Source organism: Manacus candei, unplaced genomic scaffold (assembly GCF_025592945.1).
Source record: "Manacus candei isolate 608988 ecotype Guabito, Panama unplaced genomic scaffold, ASM2559294v1 h1tg000095l, whole genome shotgun sequence".
In the NCBI taxonomy this organism is placed as follows: domain Eukaryota; kingdom Metazoa; phylum Chordata; class Aves; order Passeriformes; family Pipridae; genus Manacus; species Manacus candei.
Genome location: NW_026138143.1, coordinates 1,491,975 through 1,511,308, shown reverse-complemented (window position 1 = coordinate 1,511,308; position 19,334 = coordinate 1,491,975). Strand labels below are relative to the sequence as shown.

The 19,334-nt window shown below is 35.1% G+C and overlaps 1 protein-coding gene across 4 annotated transcripts in view; it reads right to left on the bottom strand.

Annotated features, from left to right (window-relative positions):
- The window catches only part of CNTNAP2 (contactin associated protein 2), a 1,217,517-nt gene that overhangs the window by 271,220 nt on the left and 926,963 nt on the right, over positions 1-19,334 (bottom strand). The window lies entirely within an intron of this gene.

Below are 19,334 nucleotides of genomic sequence, written 5' to 3'. Positions count from 1 at the left end.
ACTGTGCAATCAAGCATTTGTTGAGTGTGCTGGCCAACACATCTATTCTTTCATTCATGATATCCTGTCTACTGATACTGAGGCTGATATTGCATATATTATTTTATAAAATACATGTGCATCTTTATTACTGATGTTCAACGGTTATCTTACTTGATGCCTTAGGCAATTGGCATAAGTTCTATATCCTTCTCAAAAGACCATTAACATGAGGGCCAAACAAGACTCAACAGAGATTTATAGAAAGCATAAAATGTTTCAAAATGCTCCATTACCGTAAAAGAAACAAACAAAAATAAAGAAAAACCTGAAGTTGCAATTCAGCTGGCTAAAAATACATCTCAAAATTATTAGCAAGAGATAAACTGATGAAGTTTAATTAAGACTTTTCTCAGCAGCTCGCAGAATAAAAGGAGGGAGAAAAAAAAATTAGGATACTGTTTTTCTATATTCAAACTTCTAGGAATGTGCCAGATAGTTTCATCTTTCTTCTATACTTAACATAGTAATAAACAACACAGCACCCTGAAATCACCCTGTTATAGACAGCTGTGCCAAAGATGAGGTACAAAATAGATGCAGCAGCAGATATGTTATATTGCTAAACAAACATATTAAATGCTAACAGGAGTTTAGTGAAGTATCAAGTGTAACTTCATGAAAGAAAGAGCAGATAAAATATTATAGATTATTTTCTTCTTTGCTCTTCTCATGTTATAATAGTGGTTTAGTCTCCAAATCTGTACAATGTTACGGCAGCAGCTAGATAACCTTTTTCAGTTTTCAATTCCTCTCACTCGTCTATCATGTTTCTAACTTTACAGAATCACAGAGCATTCTGAGTTGGAAGGGACCTACAAGGATCATAGACTCCAGCTCTTAAGTGAATGACCCATATGCCACAACCTTGGCATTATTAGCAGCATACTCTAACCAACTGAGCTAAGTTTCTAACTTTAGAACTGTAATACAATAAATGCTTTCTCTAGCAGGAAAATTATTCAGTTTACTGCAGAAAATATTATCAATTCCTTGGCAAATAATCCTATACATCATAAACATACATCATAAACATACACATCAACTTCAAATATAAGAGCTAAAGTAGTTTTCCATTGTATCTTCTACATGTTGTCAGAGGGTAAAATAATGGTGGGATTATATATATGCTCAGTTACAAATCCTTAATGTCAATTAATCAAATTCTTCATATATTCTAAGCACTGAATTTCTGAATTTACTCATGGAACACCCTTCTGTGCCCCAATTAGATGTAATACAAAGAGCTCTACCAAACTTTCTCTGGATTACCCAGTTAGTCAGTGGTAATCAGCCAACCGGAAAATTAGAATACAATAGAGACAGGACATGACCGTATTTTTATCTCCTGGTTGCTTAGAATTGTCTGTTTGTATCTTAAAAGAGTGTCAACAATGCTCAGCTTCAATTTGAATCTACTCTAATCTGAATAGCTACAAGATTTCCTTAAATACCCTGCAGGAACAAGAACTCTAATAGAAGCCCATACGTTGCAACTATCTCATTGAAAACTGCTATCCTTATTCTGGTGGTAAAACAGATCCAATGCAAGAGTTCTGATTTCTTCATTTCAGAACTTCCTATTAAAATACATGATAAACAGACCCAGGGTATTTCCTGCTAGATATGTTTTACAGAGTACCTTCAAAGAACGCGTCTGCGTGGATAGGGGAAAGACACATGAAATTACAGTAGCAGAGTCTGACATTTACTAGTTGCATCCAAAACATTAGCATTAGACATGACCATCCTTACTTATGATTAGCACCTTGACCCTTGATGTCAATCCTGTGAACCAAGTAATGTCATGCCTTTCTTTGAAAATACAGAAGTAATGTAAACAGCCAGCTAAGACTTAAGTTTTGAAAGACAGATGAACTACCACATGGACACATACATTCATCGTAGATACTAAGAGAAAACCAAATGCTGTTGTGCTTTTACATTAGAAATATTTAAAGTTATTGGCATCCAATTTACCAATCAGCTGAACAGGCACACCACTTCCATTTTACCCTGATTTTCAGAGTAAAATACGGGATTTAGTGAAGGTGCAGAACATTTTGCTACTAAGAAAAATGATATCTTAACTTCTGTGTTTCCTATGACATGAGAGAGAGAAGCATTTACTAGCAAAAAAAAAAAAATTGCAGACAATGGCTGGTAATAAAACTACGAAAATATAGGTAAACATGCCAGTAGAAAGAAAAGATTTTAAAGATTTTTTTCCTTTTTAAGAGAATCAACACATATTTACTATATTGTATAGAAAACCTCTTTCCTGTCTTCATTTGTAGGAACACCTTGATTTGTTTCTATATTAGGTCTTTGAATTAAAGAACAAGCTCTCCAATGACCGGTTAAGTAGTTACTGCACATATCCATATCACGCTCACTGAAATGAGTATAACAAGGAGTTAACAGCAGCACCAATTTAATTTCAAGTAGAAGATGGTCTCTTTGGTTAGTCTTTCAGAAAAGAGCTAATTTATTGATTAATTGCTCCTGTCACATTCTTTAAAGAGGTTGGTTGTCTGAAATAATAGAATGACCTTATTATTCTATCAGAAATTTTACATTTGGAGACCAAAGGACAATGTATCCTAGATTTATATACAAAATACTCAGATATGCATTCATATAACTCTTAGAACTCTAACATGTATCAAATTGTTTTATGATTTTTGAAAATAAGACGACACATACTAGAATTCTAAAATATTTTTAAAATTTATAAAAGATGCATTCAATGAGACAGAAGAGTTTGATTTAACCTGATACCTTTTTATTGTGTATTTTTATTCCAACTTACAAATAGTTTTGAAAAATATATCCAGTTTAATTCACATTTTACTTCCCCCTTTCTCTTCTCAACTTCTCATTTCAGAAAGATCTAATCTTTGAATTAGACAGTGTGGTACTTCATTGCTTTTGAACATTGGTGTCAGCTACTGTATTATTCTTGAAGTAGAAATGTCAGGTACTATCAAGAACTGCACTGCTGCTTCTTGCAGTCAGGAAGATTTCATCTATGCCCTGGCTTCCTTATTCACAGTGTTTTATGAGAGAAGCACATTATGTTGCAGAGCCAAAGTAATGTTACTTGCAAGTGGCTAAATATAAAGCCCACTCTAGATGCAGGAATGATTTCTGTATGCATCTGACTCAGAAATAGCTGTGAGGTTGTTGTTACACTCAAGGAGTGAAAACAGTGTCTGCATACAACAGCTGGCAAAAAAATACCAGGTTCTGGGTGCATACTGTAAACTCTGTGACAGCAGGTGACTGAAAATGTGTCCTCCCTGATATTATCATTTGTAATCACCATCAATATGACTTGCAGTTCAACCTTTGCAAGGAATATTAAATTAAAACTAATAAATGTTTAATTCTCACAGTTCACAGGTTAAAAAGTATGGGTCACATTTTGTGCTAACACCGTTGCCAAATGCTCTTTTCTATCACAAAGCGAAACGTGCAATGTAACCCACACACAAATAACCTGATCCAAAGTCATAAATGCTTCTACTCTGAAAAGGAAAGGTCTAATTCAAAGGAGTTACAGCAAGGTATCTTTTTTAAAAGTTCTATCCACTAACTTTATGAGACTATAAGCTACTTTGTTGAGGGAAACAATAAAATGAGGATTTTCCTATGACTGCTAAATGCCTCACAGAGCAATACTGCTTACATCAGAAGGTAAGGTTTGCACTTCCCATATAGTGACTTTGTACAAAAACCCTCATAAACACTTCAGTTGTATGCTTCCCAAAAAGACCTTAAATGAAAGTAGTACTCAGCAGGGAGCCCTGTGGAAACCTTTTGAAAGAGAAAATATACATTAAAAGAAAATCAGAGCTTAGAATTCCCAATGCAACTGAAAGGCACCAGGATTCCTTGCAGGAGCTCACTCATCCCTTGTCTTGTCCCCATTTCCTTCCTTCATGTTTGCCTATCCAAGGCCACATGGCTTCTGCCACTAGTTACAGCTGAAAGGTGGACTCCATTCCACTTTTATCTTTGCTATCCTCTGTATAATGCTACATTTCTTTCTGATATTGTTAGTTACTGATGGATTTAGCCCCAAGAACTCATAAATCTAAAAGTCTGTCTGTTGCCATACTGTCAGAGTTTTAAGAAATAGCTATTGAATCAAATTATTATTTCATGAGAAAAAGTTAAAATTTCTACATTCTTCTCATATTACCTCTACATCAAGTCAGTAGCAGTATTTTTTAAGATCAACTGCAATTTTCTTTCATCTTGCTAAAGCAAATACGTGCTATAATTAGTTTCTTCATACTTGCATATTAGGTTCATAATACTATATTACAAAATTCCATACACATGTAAATTAGACCTAATTGGACTGGCTCATCAATCTGTTCCCCAATTACATAACAAAAATACATTAACTGAATGTGATTTATGTATCAGGTACTTGTGAATGTTTGTGATGGAATTCATAAAGCACTCATTTGCATGTCCTAATTAGCAGTTTATTAATCTTAAATGCATACAGAAATTAACAGCATTTTAATCTTCTAAAATGCAGCTTTTTTTTATCCTTTCATTAACAACCATCGGTCTTAGTATGAGATAATTTTCAACAGCTTATGGATACAGATTACGAGTGCCTATGTAGTTATAAAAATATGCACAGATACTTATGAGCAATTTTGCCTTCCCTTCACCCTGAAGAATTGCCACAGGAGACAGTATAGCTTTGTGGAGTAATACTTTATTAAAACTAAATGATGAAACCTTCCCAAGTAGTTATATATATATAATTTATATATATTTATATATATATAACCTCTCTGCTAAGTGCTGTCACATTTTAGAGCACCAGAGGTTCATTTTCCTTTTTGAACAGACTGATTACAAGAAATAAATTTTCATTTTTTTATTTGCATCTTTCATTTCATGTTTAAAAATGCACACAATATATTTAACTGATTAGGGAAGGACAGTTAATTAAAAGTCCTAAAAACAAAATACCAAATGGAGTATATATTGCATAACAGTGAAATTTTAAGCAACATTGAAAAAGAATTTTATTCCATTTTTTCTGGATCCCAGCTGAACACAGAATGATAAAAGCTCTGTTCAGCAAAGTATCAGGCAGGTGTGATTTCTAATTTTAGCTGTAGTAACAGGTCATTGCTGATTGCATGGCAGTGACTCACAACTTCAAAATTCTTCAGATTGCAATATATAGCAACAAACATATGTATGTGCCTTTGGACAAGAGACTAGGTTCCTTATTACTGTGCAGTGGGTATTCACTGACTGTACAGTCACATAATATACCTAGGAAGGAAGACTAAGGTCAAGGCAATGACACTAATAACATTACTTCAACGTGTAGGGCCTGTGAAGAATTGGATTTTTTAATTGTCTTAAAACATTGCTACTACAGTGAACTGTGCAAAGAAGTCTCCCATCAGGAGAGTGCAGATAAAGGCTAAGGGGAGGAGGCCATAGTTCACAAAATGTCAGATTTGTGGAGGCCCAGGGGCGACTCTGTGGGCGTATGATGGTTATTTCCCATGAGTCAGGCTGTCAAAGGAGGTCTTCTGTGCCCACACCCACCACTACCCCAGAGAAGGCCTCACTTTTAGCAGGCTTGCCTCTGAAACATGCCCCTCCCCAAGCCTAAATGACTATACAAAACCCATCACCCCCAGCCTCTGAAAAACAGCATCCGCCCCCATATGGGGAAGGTACCGAGAGGTTTCTGAGGGTATATAAACCCACTGAACTGTATGTTTTGTGGCATTCTTTGCCCCACCTCTCCCTGATGGACCAAGATGCCAGCGACAACAGCAACAACTAAGTCCATTAGAGACCTCTGAGTGGTGACTATAAACTCTTCTTCTCTCTTTCCTCCTTTTTTCTCTCTTTTCCCTTATACATTTTCTTGGGTGATATCTTTATGATTTTATATTGCCATATTACTACAGATAATAACAACCAAAATGGCTACATATCTGTTTCCCTTTGTAAACAAATTGTTCTAAAATAAACCATCTATCTGTAAACATTGATCATCTAGTATCAATTTACTTTAATTTACTGCAAGGGATTTATTAGCAAAAAACCGAAAAGTTATTTCTGCCTTGCAGGGCAGGCTGTAACAGGGGTCATTCTTAATGGAGTAATTTGTGCTTTAGGCAGGGTAGGAATAATCTTTCCATTTTTCTCCAGCTCTTGTTTATTTATCAGTCTGAGGTGGTGCTAGTTATCCTGTGTTGACAGTGGAAGGTGGACACTTCTTCCCTGTTACAGGGTTAGGGTTAGGGTTGGGGTTATGGTGACATATGCCCACAGCTTCTAGACTCGCTCTTTTCAGCAAGATCTTACTTTTAGACTATTATACACAGATCTCACTTCTGTTAGTGAGATAGTGACCACAGTGACCAAGGAACGACAACAGTGCCTTTAAACAGAACTCTATAAAGGAACCCTTGTGTAATGATGCATCATTGTTCTACTGCAAAAAAACTGCAGCAGATAGGCCCATGTTGCTTCCCCCATTTAAAAAATATCTTCAAAGAATAACTGTTTTCTTCATCTATATCGTTCAAAATATTTCACAAAAATGAAGACTTAGTAATTGATGGGTATGAAAACAATAAAAAGAATTTCAAACCCAAGATGCTAATTTGGAGGCGTCTCATTTCAGGTATTTCACATATAAGCTATTAGGGGTGGTGGGGAGAGAAATAAGCAGTATTTTCAAAATCTTCTCACCTTTAATCTGGAAATTAGGTTCTTTTAGAGTGATACCTCAAAAACAGAGGTCCTAAAAATCACAAGTTATTTTAACAAATATTGAATGAAGCTTTAAATGATCTGACAGTGTCAGAAACAGAACCTTAAACTTTTGGCTCTCAGTCCAAAGTCAAGCTGAGAAATTCACTGTAACACAAAACAAAATAAAACACAACACAAGAAGGAGATACCTTCCTTAAAATCAGAATATCCTTTTATGAGTGTTTTGGAAAGAAATGTTCTAAGAAGTAAAATTCATGTCATACCATTTATAAAAAGAGAAATTTCTAGTTCTCAGTTAAGATACTCTACTCAGTGTTATCCGTTCTCCTTTAATACATTGTGCTTCCATATAGAATATTGGTTTGCGTTCATATGTACATGTTTAGTGTTCATATTATAAATGCCTGAAAAACACATAAATCTTACTTAAAGTACACATTGATTTGACACCTAGGGTTGAATGTGCCTGGTTCAATTATTTACAGATAAATAAATGCCAGTCAGATGAGACGAAATGGTGAAAATGGTACTGAATTTTACACTGAAGGATATTTAAAAAATGAGTATGAATAACAACTTGAAATTGTGATCTAAGTCCAGCTGTCCTGACAAAATAATGAGTGTACAAATGTTAATCCATGTTAATACATCCTATCGACTACAACTGGCTATTTTTCATGCAGATATGATTAACTACATTTGTCTAGTGTATGTGCAGAATAGCATTCAGTCCATTTTACCTACCCTGAATTTGTATTCTGTTGCCTGATCAACATAGAATTAAATCAAAATAGCATTTTCTAATGCTATTTTAGTTTGACTAAGGGCTTTTATCGTCTACTGTTTGCAATTGTAATATGCAATAAAACAAAGTAAATGCAATTTCGGAAGTTAAGAAGTTTTAAAAATTGCCGGAGTCATACATGAGATGCAAAGTAATCTATCAGTCTGAAATTAATAGTTTCCAATGAGTATTGGCTCTGGGGTAGCTATCCATAACTAAATCCTTTGAGAGTTATCTGTCAGGCAATGTAACATTGTCTAAACAGCTAAAATTTTATCTAATTTGATGCAATATTGTAAGCTCACAGGGATATTGTACTCACTAAATTGAACATAAGACGGCCAAATGAAAAAAGTCAAAGTCTGTGCTATCCAGCTTCTTCAGACAGTTACATCTGTTACAGAAAGTGCTGAGCTTGATTTCTAAAGATATGTGGTAATCTTCTCTTAACCAGGTTGACATCTATATTGGTTTCAGAATATACTTATTATCTTTGTGTTAATTTTTGATCTGTGTGAATTTGCTGCCTCTTCTGCTTTCCTTAAAAAAACAGAATCTTGAAACAAACCTTGAGCAGATTACAAACTCAAGGATTTCTTAAAGGATTTATCCTTGCAATGGAAGGTGGTGTCATGCCTTTGCAAGGTGAACAGAAATGAGAATAACTTGGGAGTTTGTGAATCATCACTTGGAAACCATTAGGCTTTGCAACATTTGCTGGTAATGTCTGAGTTAATGTTTTGTGATTATCTCTGTAAACTAGCACAAAGCAAAGAGTTGAGTACAGATGAGATTCTTTTGACCTAAGTACATTTGCTATGTGAATTGGATAGATATTTCATTTCTTGCATCATTCACCATAAGCCAAACGATTCCCCAAAGCTCATTCATTCATTAATCTTGAAACCACAATAAACCAAAAGAAGATAGAAAGGCAAATATTGTGTTGCTTAAGAATAAAAAAAATAGAGATTTTTTTTCACTTAGAATTGCAAGTTGTGTTGGCAGGCATGTACACTACATTATAGCATCAGGAATAGGAATATTCACTTGAAAACCTCAAGACCAAAATAAAAAATGATCAAAATCTCAATTCCTCTTGTGCTTCCTATGGGTATGTCAAGCTGCAGGAAACGCAACCCACTATCTTTAGACTTATCCTCAAGGTATGATTAAATAAACCCTCACACTCACAAACACTCCCCCTCCCCACACTGGAGTCCTGCATAACACTCAGTTACAAGATATAGTCTGAGGTACAGTTTCTGCCACAGGAAAATGCAAAATGCAAAAATCTTAAAACATCTAATCATAAGGCTCAGAAAGGATCAGTGAAGCATTTTAGCAGCAGCAAATCTAGGACTGCTCTTGCTGCACTGTCTATGGGGCCCCATGCAAAAGCAAACAGAGCAGAGCCAGCTATGTAACTAGTCATCCACAAGTCTGTCTTCTACAATACTAAAGACCAATTAAATCCTCATTGTGGGCTGGACTATATGGCCTCCAGACATCCCCTACAAATTAATTATTGTATGATTCTAATTACAACTTTTGTAGTAGTAACAACATACACTCTAAACTTGATTAACTGCTGCAACTCAGTAATAAAAACTATACTCATAGCCCAAGCCCATCCTGCCTACTGTGATTTAAAGCTTCCAGACTTAAGGTGACAGCATGGAGTGATTATTAAAACTGAGAAATGTTAGTATTATTTAGATAGTATCTAATTAAAAGATTGAAATATGAAAAGAATAGAAAAATTGAATGAAAAATTAAAGCATTTCAATATGAACTATAGTGGACCTACCCTCTGAGACTAAGAGAAACCCCAAGCCCTTAGCTTTAGGAACATTCCTGGATTTTCAGGTTCTGCATCTAAGCCAAAAATCTTGAAATGCATTTGGAATGCCTCTCTTTTCAATATAGTTTCCTTCCCATGGAGTATTGAACATTTTGTGAATCGTTCTAATTTGTGAAATTCCTTGATCATATACAGATTAAAGAATCACCTTTTATAATTATAACACATTAAAGCATCCCTGAATTCTCTTCATTTGTAGGAACTAAGCTTGTTATAGATTTTGATATTTTTCTCTTACTGAAATCAACCTAATCCTTCTGAATATCTTGATCTATCAGATGGGTAGATCTGAATAGTTAATTACCAAGGATACTTCAAGGTATCGAAATGCTTATGTAACCAGATACATGCACAACACATTAACTGATCAGGACCATGTGCATAAATGCAAGACAATGGTAAACAAGAAAGCCAGTATGGGCAGCTACAGATTTGTGCCTAACCTGTCTCTCAAAGGCTGATGAAAAGTGAGACAGAGAGATGGGAAGGTAAGCTTTTCAGAATTGCTTCATCCCTGAGAAAATCACTGTGCTAGGCAAAAAGAAATACTTCTATGTCCCAATCTCTGTAACACAGGACAACTGAGATGGTATATCACATTTAAGCTGTGGAATTACAAGGGCATTGAACAACTTCTTGCTTAGGCCAGTATGGTAATTGGGACTTGAGTGCATCCATGTGGACCAAATATATGGGCAATCAAAAAGTCAAGTCCCTTTTCATTTTCTGTGTGCTCCAAAACTTCACTGGTCCTGGCCAATCACAGAGAAGATCCCATAGCAAACTTTCAGAAACAGCACAGGAAAATGCACATTTTTGGGGTGAGATCTGTGTCCTGGTCCTCAGAAGTCCCACTCTGGTATGGTCAGAGTGTAGTACTTGTCTCCTTCAGATAATTTCCCCTGTTCCTTTTGCTGAGGCAGGGGACAACTAAGCACTGCACATGGCCACAGCACATAATTGAACCCACAACTCTGGAAGTGTTCCCAAGTCTCTCAGTTTCATATTTAGTCAGAGCCTGACCTAAGAATCCAGTTAGTGATCCATTTGCTCAAACTCATCCTGGAGCCCTCACTCAACCAAGCTGATACACCAGGTTGGTAGTCTTTATTTCTGAAATTATGCCAAAAGCTACATGCAGAAGGGTACATCTTAAACAGTAATAGTGAGTATACCTCCATAGATATTCACTTGTGAGATGTATATATGCGTGCATGATTTTAATTAACAAAAGATCTTCCAATGATGTAAAAAGCAACATTCAGTGCTCGCCAACCCTTACAAATTCATTACTTAGGCTCTAGATTATTAAGGTGAAGAAATAAATGAACTCTCCTTTAATTATCTGGGAATTTCCATTACACAGCTTTTGGAGGTTGAGCCCATATGCTAAACACTGATACATGTTATTCTTTTCAAAGCTTGTACAGTCTAAGGGATCTGTTCTACAACATTCTCACTCCAAGAATAATAGCTTTTTCTAATTAGTTCCATTTATCTAATATGTTTATAAAATTCTCCTATTAATTGAGGGACAAAATATGATAGAAGAATTAACAGGTTTTACAGACACCTACAGAATGGTATAGAGATTTTAACTTAAAACCATGCTATAAATTGGTATCCCTAAAAATTAGAATCCCAGCCTGAAACTAATTCCATTCTTTCTTCTATGTCAAAAATGGTAAAAGTGATTTTTTTAGCAACCTTTTTCATTTTGTTTATAATAGAAAACATTTCAACATAACAGATTATTCCAGTCTTGTAAGTAAAACTTTATAGCATGATCACTCAAAAGGGGTATCTCATAAAATAATGAATGACAATGCAAATGGGTCACTTATGCCTCTTATTGTTTCACTGAATAATTATACCCCTACAGCTGGATTTTGAAATAAGACTGAACTTTCAAGAAAATAGTAAATTTTAAGGTTACTGCAGAGATGCAGCCCCATTCTGTGGTCTGAATGAAGTTCATGGAGCCAGCTGGTGGAATCATCTCTGTAGGCTCATCTGTACTAGTCTCATGATGATAATCCTCATTTTAACTTTTAGGAAAAGAGAACATTGCATGAAACTCCAGAAATTCAGCTACTTTCTTGCATATAGCCTTCAGCGTGAATATGCACTGCTTCTCCATTCCGTAAAAATTTGCCTGGGTAACACAGTTTCATATCATTACCTGTTCACCCAGACATGCTCCCTGTGCACACTTACTAATAGTTAAGGTAATACTTTTCCAGACATTCAACACAGTCACATGCAAACATATTTTTTGTGGAGGGACAAAAAGATTTGTTCAAAGTGTGACAAGTCAGGTTTGGCATCAGGCACCACTTCTGCCCTTCAACCTCAGTGAATGTGTTTCCCTTCCAGAGGAATTGTCAGACGCACAACCTGAATACACACCAGTACCTGGGCTGCATTAACACAGGTTTAAGAGCAAATTCAAGAGGAAGCTGGTATGACTGCTGCCCCAGAGACTAATTCTAGCTAATAAGTGCTAAATTCTAGCGCTTATAGAAGTGAGCCAGAAATAGTCCTGGAGTATTCTTGCCAAAAATGATTTGCACTTACAATTATAAGTACGGAGAACAAAACCTGACTCCAGGAAGGCATTTACGGGGTATTCGTCAGCTCTCAAGAGGAAATATTGGATTACCTTGTGGGAAATTTCTCATTTCTTTTTTTTAAAAAACTAACTTAGGAACAACTGCAACTGAAGATATTTTAGAAGAAATAAAAAGGAATACATTTTACATGTGAGCATTTATGTCTTTTTTCTTGCAAATAATAAAATCTTTGTCATTCTCATCACCCTTTAACTCTAGTACAAATGGCAACATATGGCTGTTTATGGAGATCTAATTAGCCCATTTCCCTAAATATGCTTTTACACTCCAAAATATTAAAATTGAAATGCAAATTGTAACATGTAGATGAGAATTAAGGAGAAATTATTTCTACTTAACTGCCTGAAGACAGCCAAATCCTCCTCCTATCCTTCACCCTCCCTTTGGCTTAGCTGAAAGGTATATTGAATAAAGATGACATTAATGTCAAACAACACCCTTGTTTGCTACTGAAGCCGCCTTTATGCACATACTTCATCTTCAAAACAAGAGCTACTTATGACACCTGTAACAATGAAAGAGAGTGAAAAAAATTAACCAACAGTTCACCTGTTCAGATCTGGAAGGCCTCCGGTCCCACACAAGAAACATTTTTCCTGCATATATATACCAATAAGGTTAGCAACATTCAAATCCCTTACATATGGTTGTCTATCTGCACAGAATACTATATGTGACTTTCTAAAGCATGGAAACTGCTACATTAAATCATGTTATGGTGTCCTATGGTCTGTACCTCTGGTCTATAGCGATGGCTGACACCAGATGTTGCAGAGAAAATGCTGGAAAGTGATAAAAGTGATCATGTATATCTGTACAGCAGTAGAATATTTATGCATAACCACAGATGATACTTGCACTATGTTACAACTTAATGTAGCAGGTTGTAAGTTTAAATTGCAACTACTGACGGTTTTTATTCACACTATTTAAATGACCAAATCCGTGTCTCATTGCTGAAATATGCTGCTTCGGTATGAACTCAAGGTCTATTTCCCTACAACACAGTAATATGTTTTCTGGGAAATATCAAATTATCATGACACATACATTATTTCTTTTTGTTCTATATATACATTAAAAAAAAGAATCTTATCTGAAGTAATTGAAAATATCACTGAGATTTGTCATAGTAGTCAACTCAGCTTACCATTAGCCTATCAAAATAAATACTCATATTTGGGACAACAAAAGCCTCATAAGGCTGAAGAAGAAATTATTTGAGCTGAGGACATTCCATTTGAAACCAAAAGCAGTGAAATGGAATATATAAACGCATAGGTATAATAAATGTAAGAATCTGATCACATTGAAATTCCACACAGACACAAAGACCACCTCTGCTACTGACTTCTCTTCTGCCTGAAGAGAAATAGATGCCATCAAAGAGTGGTAATAAACTCTCCAAGACTCATTGTTCTGGGAACTGTCAATACAGATATGGACAACATCTCTAATGCTTTCAATTAGCTTGTGTTCATCACAAGAATCACAGGATTGCTCAAGGTGCTGTTAATCTGGTTTATATGCAGATATAATGGATTTAATAATTAGATTCTTACTATACCTTCCAAACAGAGATTAAAGCTCTTTCACTTATTTGTCTAAAGGATGAACAATAAAGGAAAAATAACATGGACCCAGTAAGCTTCCAAAACACTTTGAGTATTCCATCAGTAGTTGACAATTTGGAGAAAAGATAAGTTATTCTTTTCCAAAGTTGTTTCTGCATTTCCTCTAAAACGAGGGTTTTCGTAACTGCTCTATCAGGAATGTAACTTGAGGAATTTTAGTTACACACTGCCTAATGCTAGGTAGACAGGGTGCCAGGGAGGAAAACTGCTTTGTGGTAAGATCTAGACAGTACATTGTGTGCACTTGATGATCTTAAGGGCCTTTTACAACTTAAATAATTCTATGAAAATGACCAAAAGTGCAGACAGATTTATAAAATCTTTCTTATTAGTCTACTCTTTCCCACTTTAAAAACTATCACCTTGAAAGGTGTACTTCACATGACATTTTCCTGATAAGAAGGAACAAAGAAGTCTGCAAGAAAAGACTATCTTGCACCTGGATACTGTAGCCTAGAAATGAGGTAAGGAATGTGAAGCAGAATGTCCCCAGGTTTTGCAGGGCACTTCCCGTGACCTGGATGTGGAACAGAAATGTGGCATATCTGACACAGACAGACTAAGCCAACTAGAAAAGTCTTACTTGATCTTAATGGAAGGAAACAAACAATAATAGAAGTATAAACACAATAATAGAAAGCACAATGGAAATACATTGATAACATTAGCATTTAGCACTTGCATTTGTTTGTTTAATAACAGATACAAAAATACATTTCTAAGGGGTACAACCTCACCATTCCCAGTCTTGTAGATGGAGAAAAAAAAGTACAAAACCATGATGGGTTCCCAAAACCCAAAAATCAGTCACAGGGTTGAAAGTAGAAATCCCAGTCATCCAATTCCTTCATTTATTCTGTAGTCATTATACATTCAAGTCCATAACCAGGATGTAAGCCATCCTTTAAATGACAGAAAAAGGAAGGTCTTTCTACAAAAGAAACCATATCTTTTCTTAGATGAAAGATTTGAACAATTTCACAGACAAATTATGATAAAAGATTGCAAGTGAAACCATGATCCTCATTTGAACTGTAATTTCCTTTAAATCATGAAACAAAATATCCTCTCAAAGGAGAAACTAAACAGTATAAAAATTCCTGATTGGTATGCAAATGCTGTTAGCTTCAGCTGCTAATAGATAACCACTTTAAAGAGGTGTTTCTGCTCAATAAGCATAAGTAATCAAAACTCTGTTTTCCTTCCCTCTCTGCACTCTGTTTCCTGCTCTGGACTTGATATCTACTTTTATTTCTTGATTTATCTAAGATTAAGAGGTGTGTGGGTTGCTTCTTATCGGCTAGGAAAAAAAAAAACAATAAAAATTGCACATAATAGTTGCAAGAATGTTTTACTTCATCAAACTAAGTCTAGTCAGGTTAGTAATATATGCTAATGTTCTACTTAGCTGAGGGTCTTTTTTGTTTCCCTTCATCAACACCAGGCACTTTTAAATGCTGTAGAGAATTCTATACTCTTGGGTACATAAAAGCAAAAAAAAATTGTGAACAAAATAGAAATAATGAATCATTCAGCATACACTGGAAAGAGTAGGATTTCAGGGATTAGTTTGGATTAATACCTTTAATTTCACAAAGATTTAATTTCAAATCATTACAGATCTGGTTGTGACTTGACCTGTGCATTGAGCAGAAAAGGATGAAACATTCACAGGACTGCCTACGCACAGCTTTACATCTTTGCTTTGAAGGAGAGACAGGAAGGAAAATCGATTTCACTTCCAAACAACTTCACTGACTAAACAACTGAGCAAGACTTGAGTGCTACTTTGGCTTCCTTTCAAAATTCTAGGTGGCTCAGCTGAATAAACTCAGCTGTGTGTGGTGACAGGCTAAGCTTAATCTCCTTGGGAAACATACCCACCACTAACTCCTCCATCACACTGCATGCAGCATATTAACCCAACTCACGTACAGGCACTGTCTTCTACAGATGGATAATCTAGTCCTTTAAGGAGTTAATGTTGGCCTCCAAAGCCTAAATACTTTAAAGCTATCTGTATTGCTTCACACAGCTGTGATACATTTTAATTTTATTAGGAATTTAATAATGTTTCAACATCCTTGGTGATGTACAGTTCTAGAGAGTAACAAACATGCTTGACCAAATGATTTTAAAATGCATAAAGCAAAGTGACAATTCATTTATTGAAGGAATTTTGGCCACATGCAGCCATCAAGTAGATCTAAAAATTCATAACAAAAAGAAACCCAACAAGAATTAAAAAGAAATCTACTCTCTTCTTGTTTCTGAACAGGCTCAGCTTTACCACCCATATATTGATATCTATCATTATTATAGGCTTTCATGCAAAATACCAACATACCATGAATTCTTCATAAATATCAAAACTGTAATTATATATGCTACATTCCTGACAATTTGCTTGTGTTTTGACATGAAAACACTATGCTATCAAACAACCCTCACTGTATCCCCTTTATAGTTCAGAGTTATGAGTATTTGTTTTAAAAAATTAGCCAGCTGGAAGACAGAATGATGGGGATTGAACTACCCATGAAGAGAAAATCATTGATTTTTGGAGCACTTTTTATAAAGAGTAAATCTATTGAATTTGTTTATCTTCTGTTAAAGAAAGCACACAGAAGAGTAGGAAAGCAGCATCATCATAGTCTACTACTCACACACCAAAGTAACAAAAGGATGCTAGATGAACAGAATCACCTTTGACATTTTATTGAGAGTGCCAAATCTGGATTAAAAATAATGCTTTTAATATTTTTTCCATATTGCTGTAAATATCCGAAAAAAAGCATCTCTGATCTATTTGTAGATAAATACTACTAAATTTTGTATGAGTGCAACTGATGGATCTACCAGGTTAATGCTATTTTTTTTCAGTGCCTATAGTTTCAGGTGCTCATTTTGTGCACTCAGGCTACAGCCCTCAATCAGTTTCTGAAAATTATGTCCAAAGTAACTCATAAGCACTGTGTATCATTCTATCAGAAAAAGTAGTCTACTTCCCACTCATTAACTCTAGAGTGCAACTTATAAATAGTATTTTAGTATGTTATGTATAATATTAACAGGGAAATAAACTTCTGCCAATATATTTGTTCACGCACACAGAAGCATCAACAGAAAAAGTTATCACAAGACAATCCACTCGAATAACCAAAGAGAATTCAGATAAAGATTAGACATTTGTATAGCATCCGTATTACATTTAGATGAAGTATTTGCATCTACCATTTAATGCATAGGCAAGATGAATTTCCTCCTTGGCAGGTTATTCCACTGCAATTTTTTATTATCTCAAAAGAATTTGGTACTAGTCTGGAAATGGGTTCAAGTCCCTCCACCTTGCTTATCCTTCTCATATAGAAATGAAATCCTACTTACTAGTGTATGCAAGGAATGGTCCACAGACTGGACAAGTTGCTGATATACTCTGAAAATCCAGTTATGAGCAAAAACCTCTACCAGAAAATATTCTTGGATGAGTCAATCACTCCTTTTTCCTGATGCTGTTCATTAAAGCAGGAACTGGATTCAGTCTTTCCCTCCTCCAGATGTCCATATCAACTGCATAAAAGTATTTTCATCTCTTGAGTATTTCATACAAAATGTTATACACATTGAAGAATATCTAAGAGGAGACTTTCACAAAGTTTCACTCAGCCTTGACTTGAATTGGCGGCTCTGAGATTTCTCTTTTTGGAAGTCTTCCTAAACTATAAGGCAGTAGCATGTTTAAAAGGAAAAGTTTCTGGTAGAAAACCAGCTCTCCTTGTTATGAATCTTTTGATGTTGAAACACTCCCTTTCCAGGTTTTGTTTGTTACAACTTCTAAGTAGGAAAGAGCAAGACGAAGGCAAAATTATTTAATTACACAGAGGCAATGGCAGATGTTGCAAACTGTGGTAGAAGCAAAGGAAATAAAGGATTAATGGCAATTACAGTAATAGCAGAAACAACAGCAGTCAAGTCAGATGAAGTCAGGTAACTAGAGCAGCAATAAGGAAAGAAGAAAGAGTAACAATTATCTTAGGAGTTTCTTCCTCACTAAACAGATGTTCATGAAACAACCATTTAACCTTCAAGCATTTGAATCAAAGTCTCCTATTAGCAACAATTCATGAAATTACTTAACTGAAGCAGTCTATGCACAGGAGGAATTATGCAAATCTGAAGTAATTTGTTGGTAGTAGATCCACTAGTTAGGAGTTGTACTACTCTTCTTCATCGGTCATCTCTAGTATCCCTTCTGTCTTATTTAAATATAGCTTCTAACTTCAATGTCAGCACCATGGGTAAGCTAAGCGTGGATCAAAAAGCCCAAATAATCGAAGTTGTTTTTGAATGATGTGTTCAAGCATTCCTTGCCTGAGATTGAAAATACAATTGAAAAAGTTAAAGTATATAACTCAATGTACTGAGGAAAAAATATATTAATGTTATATGTTGGGAGAGGTGGTTCCATAAGAGTTCCATATATTCATTCACTGAAAAAATCCCCTATTTTTCTCTTTAATGTTTTCCTAATTCTTCAGTGTTCTGTTGACAAAATCTCTTTTGTTTCACTGAACTCTCTATCCTCAGCTACACCTTCTCTTGAGATGAAACAGCTGTGAGTACTTGCACTCTCCTTTTTGCCTCTCCTCAGGGCAAGGGTATGAGGACAGAACTCTCATTGAGTATTTAAGGGATTTATACTCTGGTGATAACAATAGTTATTGATGGGGCTGCAAAAAACAAGGAGAAGAAAGAGGACAAATTAAGTCAACAATAATTAAGGCAGAATATAATTACAGTACTAATTAGAATAGTTTTCCAGTAGGAATGGATCATTTAAATATGAAAAAAACACAATAACGAGACTCTGCTGTTGCAACATCTCTTTTGCTTTCCAGTATAATTCAAAATATTTTATTGTATTTTTATGGTTTATTTGAAGAATGCTCTTTCGTGACACTATCAATCTCCCTTCCAGCTTAAATCCCAGTACTACTGCTTTTCAAATTAGAAAGGGTGTTGATTTTTTAAAATTTATCCTTTAGAGTGTCCCAAAAAAATAACTAAAAGCTATGTAAGTTATTAGCTCCTACATTTAACAATTCCTAATTAATTTACTAGAATATTTATACACTTCTTAATTTTAATGAGGTATTTCTAGGGCAAATGATGTTGTAAGAACACGGCTACTTTTAATAACTCTGATACCCTGCATTTTCACCCCCCAAAAACTGCATATTTTACTCTCATAAACTTAGAATCTTCTGAGTGAAATCAATAAAGGATATTACATAAAGATATGGTACTATTTTCACAACCAGTATGGCTAGACATTCAGTTTTCTCACAGAATGCAGAGAATAAAGTAATTGAAAATCTGAAATTCAGGTACTTTCACAGAATTTTTTCTCTTAGATTTTCTATTCTCATGATCAACTAAAACAGAGTGCTTAGAAAATCTGTTTTTCAATACAACTTATAAAAGAAGAAAATAATATAAAGAAATGCAGTATTATTGTATTGAATTTAAATGGAAAAGCTCAAAAAACATTGATCTGAGAACCAAAATAATTCGCATTCAGTGAATTTTTGAATTCATGC